This window comes from Dunckerocampus dactyliophorus, chromosome 12 (assembly GCF_027744805.1).
Source record: "Dunckerocampus dactyliophorus isolate RoL2022-P2 chromosome 12, RoL_Ddac_1.1, whole genome shotgun sequence".
Lineage (NCBI taxonomy): Eukaryota > Metazoa > Chordata > Actinopteri > Syngnathiformes > Syngnathidae > Dunckerocampus > Dunckerocampus dactyliophorus.
The window spans coordinates 29,108,991-29,117,767 of NC_072830.1; positions in this window are offsets into that span (position 1 = coordinate 29,108,991).

An 8,777-nucleotide genomic window follows, 5' to 3' on the forward strand; every position below is an offset into this window, starting at 1 on the left:
CACTGAAGTCAGAACTTCTGCATGGCTGCTTGGCTTGGACAGATGAAAGGGTTAATCTCTTCTGACAAGATACAACAATGAGTAATGACTCCAAATTCCGCGTCTACCCTTGCCTTTGCTGTCTCCTGCAACCGTTTTTGTGTAGCATGGCTTTATTTGCTCTACAACCTCAACAGCCCCGACTACGATTGCCTTCATTGTATGTGGAAGTCTGCTGCTTGCTGTCTGTGCGTGCCTAAGTAAACACGTGTCGGGAATAGTAGCTAATCCATCATTGGCCTCACATAGAATGTTTTCCCCTGAGGCATTGCTGTGCTACAGTATCAGGTGGAGGGGTTCCACTTCCTGTCTTTGTGAGCAGGTTCCTGGCTGAAAAGGGACAATCATTTTATTGGGCCCTAGTGAGCTGAGCATAAACCCAAAGGGTGGTACTAAGGGTTTTACTCCAGCCCTGGTTGGCGCCGTCAGGTTGTAACTTGTGTGCATTGTGACATATGTCAAGTGGCCATGCGCTAAATGGACATATGGATGATATAACAGGACACACGCAAATCACATACGTAACAGTAAACACCATAATCACGGTTTGGTACGTACCTCAGTTTTAAGATCACGGTTTGGTTCATTTTCGGTACAGTAAGCGAACAAAATGCAAACCAAAGCTGCTTAGCTTTTGTGTTTAACGTTTTTTAAAATCAAACACAAAAAACTGCAATCTGCTGGCAGGTAATTCTCCATAAATACAACTGAGTCAGTCCTTATAATACGATGAGCTACAGTGAGAATATTCACAGACATACCCACTCGTATTCATCCATTTACAAAGTGTTCAAAAACAGGAGACTTTACCGATGGAAGAGGGTCTCCAAGCTCGAGATCCTCTTTGGCACAATCACTAGCTATGACTCCCGCTCACCAAAGGCCAGGCTGCACTGTTTTTGTCCACCTAGATCTCTGCTGAATGTGCCGCTTGTTGAAGTTGAAGGTGCATCGCAACACAGAATGTACACTTCCGGTCCCTCACCTGTAATATGTCGGAAATCGGTTACGCATCTGTACCGAACCTAAGGCTCCATACCAAAAAATGAGAATACATGTACCGTTACACCCCTAATACCGGTGCTTATTAATCAGGGTTTGGCTGGGTTAGCGGGTCGCCCTCACATTCAGGAGGTCGAGAGTTGGAATCTCCGTTGGGACAACCGTGTGTGGAGATAGCATGTTCTCCCCATGCGTGTGAGTCATGTAATTGGAGATTCTTGGTGTGAATGTGAGTGTGAATGGTTGTTTTGTCGAAATGCCTGTCCACAAGGGAACATTTTCATCCACACAGCACCGGCGTTCTGGGCGTCCTGAATCAGTATTTTAGGAAAAGACTTCCAGACTGGGAAAATCTGATAACGCTGAGTTGTTGTTGTCATGTGGACAAGCGCACCACTACTTTGTGAAAAAGATGACATCACCCCGTCGCCATTAGGTGACCAGAAGTCCTTGTGTGCTACTGCTGGAAAGCCAACATAACATCTGAATATTTCGACTGGCATGACTCCCAGTTGATATTTTTGTCTTATATTCCTAAGCGACTTGCAGAAGTAATTCCACTTTGTCGTCAGTCTAGACAAGCAGCTCTTTCTTCTTCTACAGCAGGGGTCACAACCCACAAGCTCCAGCCAGGAGCACAGTCTCCAAAACTCGGGCAGAGGTACCAGTGCATGCACACTGGTTCACCTCGCTGTGCAAGCAACAAGCGTGCAGAGGTTAAGGGGGGGGAGAGAGGGAGTGACAGAGCGCAGCGATGTGCCTGCATCCACAACAGTAATTATTGCACGTTAATATGGCTCAAAATCAGCCTTTGCTACCCCAAATTTAAGCTACAAATATAACTCCATAGACGTGCACCTCCCAAAAAATCTTTGAGCTGCGATGATGCAGCTCAGTAGGGATGGGTGGGGGGTAGATCTTGCACAGGTTCAAGGCCGAGACCAGGGAGCTGGTGACCACTGTTCTATAGTTTTGGTGTGTCACATGGTGACATGGTGTGTCAGTTTACAGTGCCACGTGTAGCTGCGCCTTATGTGTTACATCGTTTTCACCCAGTAACCTCTTCCCGTGTGGACGTTTACCGATCCGACAGTGTGGACACATTTTTTTACCCACCCCCCCCACAAAAGAAAACGCAGAAACGTTCTGATGTTCCCAGTCCAGAGTGTACCCTCCCTCTCGCCCGAAGTTACCGGGTATAGGTTCCAGCTCACCCGTGACCCAATAGAAAATGAATGAGTGAATGGTTGGACTAGACCCCCAAGTCTGATTCTGTTCCCCCATTTTTGTAGAGCATGTCCTTTTTCCCCAAGACTGACTGTTCCCCAGGGTACAAAATAAGATGAGGACACACAAAGCCTTGACGTACAACCCAGTCAAACAGTTCATCTGCAAAAGCGCTCACCGTTGCAGTTGAAATGACTCAACCCCGTGTAAATGTAAAATGTGCAAATCAAGTACACTTAGTGAGTGTAACTGTAAGTGTATGAGCAGAGTACTTTTAAATTTGTCAGTAAGAGTGACAGCACTGCCTCACTGTGTGCGTCAAGAAAAAGGGTGCTTGTCAGTTTCCCCACCCCCAGACACACACACATCCAGTATGTATGGTCCTCTGTAAGCCGCACAGGTTTTAAATTGAATCTCTGTTGTCCACGCTGTGGGTGACCTTCCCTTTCAGGGCTGATGAGTGCACAGGAAAGCCAATGCAGCGACTGTGATTTCATCCTTTCTGAGCCGGACAGTGACAGGCAGGGAGAGATATCCGAGCAGACAGACAGGGGGAGTGCAGTACCTTTCTCAGATTCTTGGTGTATTTCTTTTCCGATGCATGTGTTTTCATTGTGAATGAAATATGTTTTGGATTAGTAAAGAAACACGTGATGAAAGTCTGTGAGGATTTCCTTTTTCAATGTTCAATTGTGTAGTTTAAAAAAGCAAACAGTAGAACCACAAATATCATCATTTTGTTACTTTTTCTGCTACTGGATGCATGATGCTTCCCACTCAGGTAAACATGAGCCTCTAGTTTTGAACTCTTCACTTACATTGATGATGACGAGAGAAGTTGAACCAGATCTAACTTGTTTCTTCTTAAACAGTTGCAGATCACTTGAACTGCTCACTGAGGCGATGACACACACTTGGGAACATTTGCACTGATGTGGCACCTAGAAACAGTGACGCAGTTAAACAAAAGTTCACTCTCACCCCAGTGGGTGAAGTGAGAAGGATGACTACATCAGCATCGCCACAAAGCCAAGAAGGATCACATGTTTTTGTGTAATTAATAACACGATTATAAAGCAACGAGCTAGTCATGGGAGGCCATGCTTAGTGAAACGAGCTTGTTTCTTCAACTTGAAATCCCCTTCAGGGAGAATTAAGCAATAACACAACAGCAGACTGGGTCAAAATACAAAGTCATGAAAGACCAAATTAAAAGTTTTCATCTGAGTTCATTCAAGGTCAAATAAAAGAGGGAACAAAGTAAAAACCCTTAGAAGCAGTAATCTACCATCAAGCCAGCAAGCTAATGGGGCAGATGGGCTATTTCAGTCCTGCCTAAACAACTCAATGAGGACACTTTAATGAGTCTGCCACTCATGCAAGAGACACATCCATGCTTGATAGTTTCAACTGAGTCTCCTTCACCTTGAACTCATGATAATGTATTTTTGATGATTATCCGCATTCTAGGATTCTCCAAGTACAGTAATCCCTCGTTTATCGCAGTTAATTGATTCCAGACACGACCGTGATAAGTGAATTTCCACAAAGGCGGATTCTTTATTTATAACTCAAATATTTTCATAAGTAGAGCATAGAAAACCTGTTTAAAACCTTCTAAATATGTTTTTTTAAAAACATTTTTAGAACCCCTTAGACATGAACTAACACCCATATAGCCACCTTTACACTCGTATTACCCACTATAGTAGACATAACAAGAGTAAATAAGCCATTTAAGACATAAATAAGACTCGTGCTTGTGTGTTGCCATAAATGTGTTCCCTTGGGAGATGACTGCCGGACGGACAGGGGCTTTGGGGGTGTCTCACTGAACATTGCATTACATTACATTACGCCTACAGAATATTACTGACACCTAGTGACCAGTGTGGAATACTAAATATTAGGGATGATTCAGACACTCGTTTTAGACGAGTATCCGTTACAGACAATGCATTTTTGCAGAGTATGAGCATGAAACGAGTACAGCTTGTCATTGTCCATAATCGTGATGAAGGAAAATCCTCATTGGGTGCGAGTCTGTCCCGAGACAGCCAGAGAAAGGAGCCAAGCCGCTCACGCTTTTCACACCCAGACATAATACAGGCAGTGACTCTCTGCTTGCTTGGCTTGACTCCAGCTCACATGCTCTATTTCGCTGTATTTCCATTTGTATGATATTTAGAGTTAGCTGGTAGATTTGTTTCATTTCGTACACGACAATACAGACTTGAAAACAGCCTCAGAGTTGAAAACCTTGGTCACTGCCTCCACTCCGGATGGGTTTTTTTTTTAGGTTTTCCTCAGCTCAGCCCATATTTAAAGTTACTTGGTAAACTTGTTTCGTTACGTACACGGTGCATTTGACAAGACAGAACTGTAAGTGGCTCGTGTTGCGTCGGTCACTGCCGGTGTTTTTTTTTTGTCTGCTTGCTTCTAATTTGGCTGGTGATATAAAGTCAATCAGAAAACTGCTCGTCACGGTGCTTTTGAGAAAACTACAGTGAACAAGGCTGACAGATTTCCCTGTTTGCCATCAGTGGATGTTTGCATGAATCACCAACTTCCAACTTAAAAAATGATAAAGAATAAATAATAAGAAGAAGAAATAAGAAAGTCTTACAGATAACTTACACACATACACAGTACACATATAGCTGAATGATAACCAATAAATATAACAACATCTGATCAATCCATGTCAATTTCAGACTTAAAATAACATACCGATTTAAGCCCCACCCATTTCTGGTTAGACCACGCCCACTTGTGGTGTATGCCCTGCCCACTCCGACTACACATACAGATGGATATGGATACAGATCATTTAGACGGGTGAACAGATAGTGATGTCCTCGTTCATCTGTACTGATGCACTTTTTCAAGGATATCACAAAGCTGAGATGAGGCTTTTCTTGAAATATAAATATATCTTACAAAATATTCAAGTGGCTCTTGATTCATTTCAGTTTGCAGTGTGTGGCACTCCGTGGAAAAAGTTTGGACACCCCTGCTCTAAAGGCAAACAAGTAAAGTAAAGTTAAAGAAGTATTAAGACGTAAGAAATGTTGTGCAATACAGCAAAGCTTGCTTATCCCCCTAAAATAAATTCGGATGCTCTTTTTCTGCATCCAATGAGCCCTGTGGGATCAGATCAATATGTCTCAATTCTACCGGTGAGCCTGCTGTTACAGTAAAAATCTATAATGTTTTGAATCATTACAAATCCATTACTCTTGTTTTGCTTTGGCTCTGTAAAAGAGGTGGTAAGGTTGTTTAAACAATGAGAGGAAATCAATGACTACGGCAAACAAAACACACCCCGCAGAGCCCTCAGCATAGGTCAAGTCATGCCATGTGTATTATGATTAGTGTGATTCAATATTTGCTCCTTTGTTTAGTCTTCTGAAGTTTACACTCTTCCTGAGTGTAGGGTGAGATTGAAAAGTTGTACACCAGCTTTCAAACGGTAATGACGTTATCAACCCCAGATAAAAGTCCTTCCCTCTCCTCTCGTCATGCATTGCTCCCACAACACATCCATATCCCTCCACAGTTTACATACCTATCACAACACATCATGAACACTCAAGAAAGACATACCGCAGTCTAATTATGATTGGTATGTTATGAGGATCCTCACAACATCAACGTCCCGATACCCAAACAACTTGAAAATTGACAGATTACAACTATAATCAAATATCAAAGCAGGAGCTTTATACAGTATATTTGAAATACTGTCTGACTCAATAGTGAGTTGTAGCTTAGGTGCACATAGTTTCAAGTGACCACTGCCTATAGGGACGATCTCTGGGACACAGACATAAATATTAGAAGGCACTTGGCGCAACAACGCACAGCAGCGTCCAAATGCTCCAAACACAAGAACGATCCAAAACTAAAACCGCACCAACACCATAAAACACATGCAAGGAGAAAACGCTGCAAACTAAAAATGCTACAATCACATAAACACTGCAGGATCAAAAACAAGTACAGTTGACTGTACCTGTACCTTGCTAAAGTCTAGGTCATAACAGGTTGTACGGGCTCCTACGGCCGGTCTTTGTGCAAAAACGCAAGAAATGCATGGAGGGCGCGCATGTGACGTGCTGATTTCCAAGCCGTAGCCTAGGTTCTTTGTCATGTCAAAAAAACTCTATGGGCGCTTCCAACTTATGCACTTTGTACGTCTTTGAGTGTCGTCCCTACGGCCAACATATGTCTTTCGTACGTTTTGCTGGTGTCAGGTTTGGCCAAAATGTCAATTTTTTTCTGGCATCCATGCGTGTCGAGATCTTACTCCTTATAGGTGACCATAATTCCGTTCGACACGGACAAAAAAAAAAAATGCAACAATTTGGGGAACAGCCAAAATCACACAGCCAACCGGTTGTGACCTAGGTGTAACCGAGGTTGAGCGTACGCCCTGGTTAGCGTGTTTTCCGGTGAAAGTCGAAAGTTTACGTCAAAATTTTGCCTTGGTTTGAGTACAAATTCTGGTTAGCATACAATATTCCAAACTATTTCAACAATTAGATTCTGTTACTCAGAGAGCTTTGGCATCTAACAAAGATATCAGCTGCCGTTCATTTTTCAAGCATTCCCAGGATCCTCCCTTTTTGTTAGTTATAGTCCGTGTTGGGCAGTAGTACTTTAAACGTTTCACTGACTCATCCATGATTCATCTGATTGACTTCTGAAGTCTCCACCACCAGCATGTGTTTACTCTTACCCTTGCATGACATTTGGTTTTCTTCAAACCCATACCATCTTGTGATGCTATTCTGAGTACAACACTTTTACTGAAGAACTGAAGTGTACAGTGGCCGACAGGTTCAGACGTGCGGGAACGTCCAAATGATCCAAAACCAGAAACACACAAACGTTAGTAAAAACCAAACTTCAGAAAACAACATTGGGAACATTCTGCAAATGAGAAGTGCCGCAATCACATAAACACAGACCTGAGGGATATCGGTCTTTAAAGACTCGCGTGGATGGCCAGAAAAAAGATGGCAGATTATAAAGGTACATTTTTCTTTTTTGTCTTTGGCCGTGAAAATCAGTTACTCTACAATACTGTAAAGTAGAACATCGTAAAGACAGATATCCTTCAGATCTGTGTTTATGTGATTGCAGCATATTTGATTTGCAGAATTTTCCCATTGTTGTTTATTGTTTTCCCATGTTTGTGTGTTTTTGGTTTTGGATCATTTGGACGTTGCTGCACCTGTCGGGCACTGTATACTTCAGATGGTATGGGTTTGGAGAAAACCAAATATCATGCAAGGGAAAGAGTAAACACTTGGTGGTGGCGGAGACTTCAGAAGTCAACCAGATGAATCACGGATGAGTCAGTGAAACATTTTAAAGTGTTATTGCCCAACATGCACTATAACTAACAAAAAGGGAGGATCCTGGGAATGTTTGAAAAATGAACGACAGCTGACATCATTGTTAGACAGATGCCACCGCCCTCTGAGGAACAGAACCAAATTGTTGAAATAGTTTGGAAAGAGGACTTTCACACCCGTCTGACTCACTTGCTCTACACACGCGCACAAACACCGAGCTGTTATACAGAACGTGCACACATTTAGCTGTATCATTTCTCATTCACACTTAATGGCGGCGTAACAGGTGTTAATGCACCAAAAGCCGCACTAAAGTACTCTGGCGGCACAGTTTTATGTTGCTAATGTACAGTTACACTTCAAGTATACACAGAGGACACGGGGAATTGTGAGTTGTGACAAAAATAAACTGTCTGGGAGAATGGCATCTTGTGCTTTACTCACAGAGATACAGTTTACCGCCTAGGTTCCCAGAGGGGGCTACGCGAACCCCCAGGGCTACACCAATTGTGAAGGGGGTACGTGAATAAAAATGAAAAACAATTCACAGACAACTGTCTCAATTATGAGTGCGCCTGAACGCCTCACGGCGCAAGTAGAACGGAGCAGAAAGGAGACAGAGCATGAAGTCGTTCATTGCTCTGTGTGCATCATATGAACAAATGAGTACGTTTGATGATTATTTTGTGCATCAAGGGTGTTTAACTTTGAAGATTTCATTTATTTTGCTGTTCTAAACCTGCCACTGTGAGTGGGGATTCCCCCCGAAATGAGTCTTTATCGTTGGTTGTGTGTATGTTTGTAGTTGGGATACTGCTTTATCATGATTGTTAAACTTTCCCCTTCGATTTGGTGTTAAATTCAATGCAGACTTAAACCACAGCCATCACGAGTGGACAAAAAAGTGAAAATGGAATAAAAGATATGTAGGATGAATACTTATCTATTTATCACTGTGAAATGTGAAACTTTAGCAAAATGTGACCATGCAAAATACAAATTTTTGACCTGAAATTACGATAAAACGAATTAACCAATTTATTGTGTTTAATATATTTCAAGTTAATTAAGATAAAAAGGTTATGTTTTTTAAGTGTGCAGGAGTAGGGGGTACATCGCTTCAGGTCTAATGTCTGAAGGGGTAGG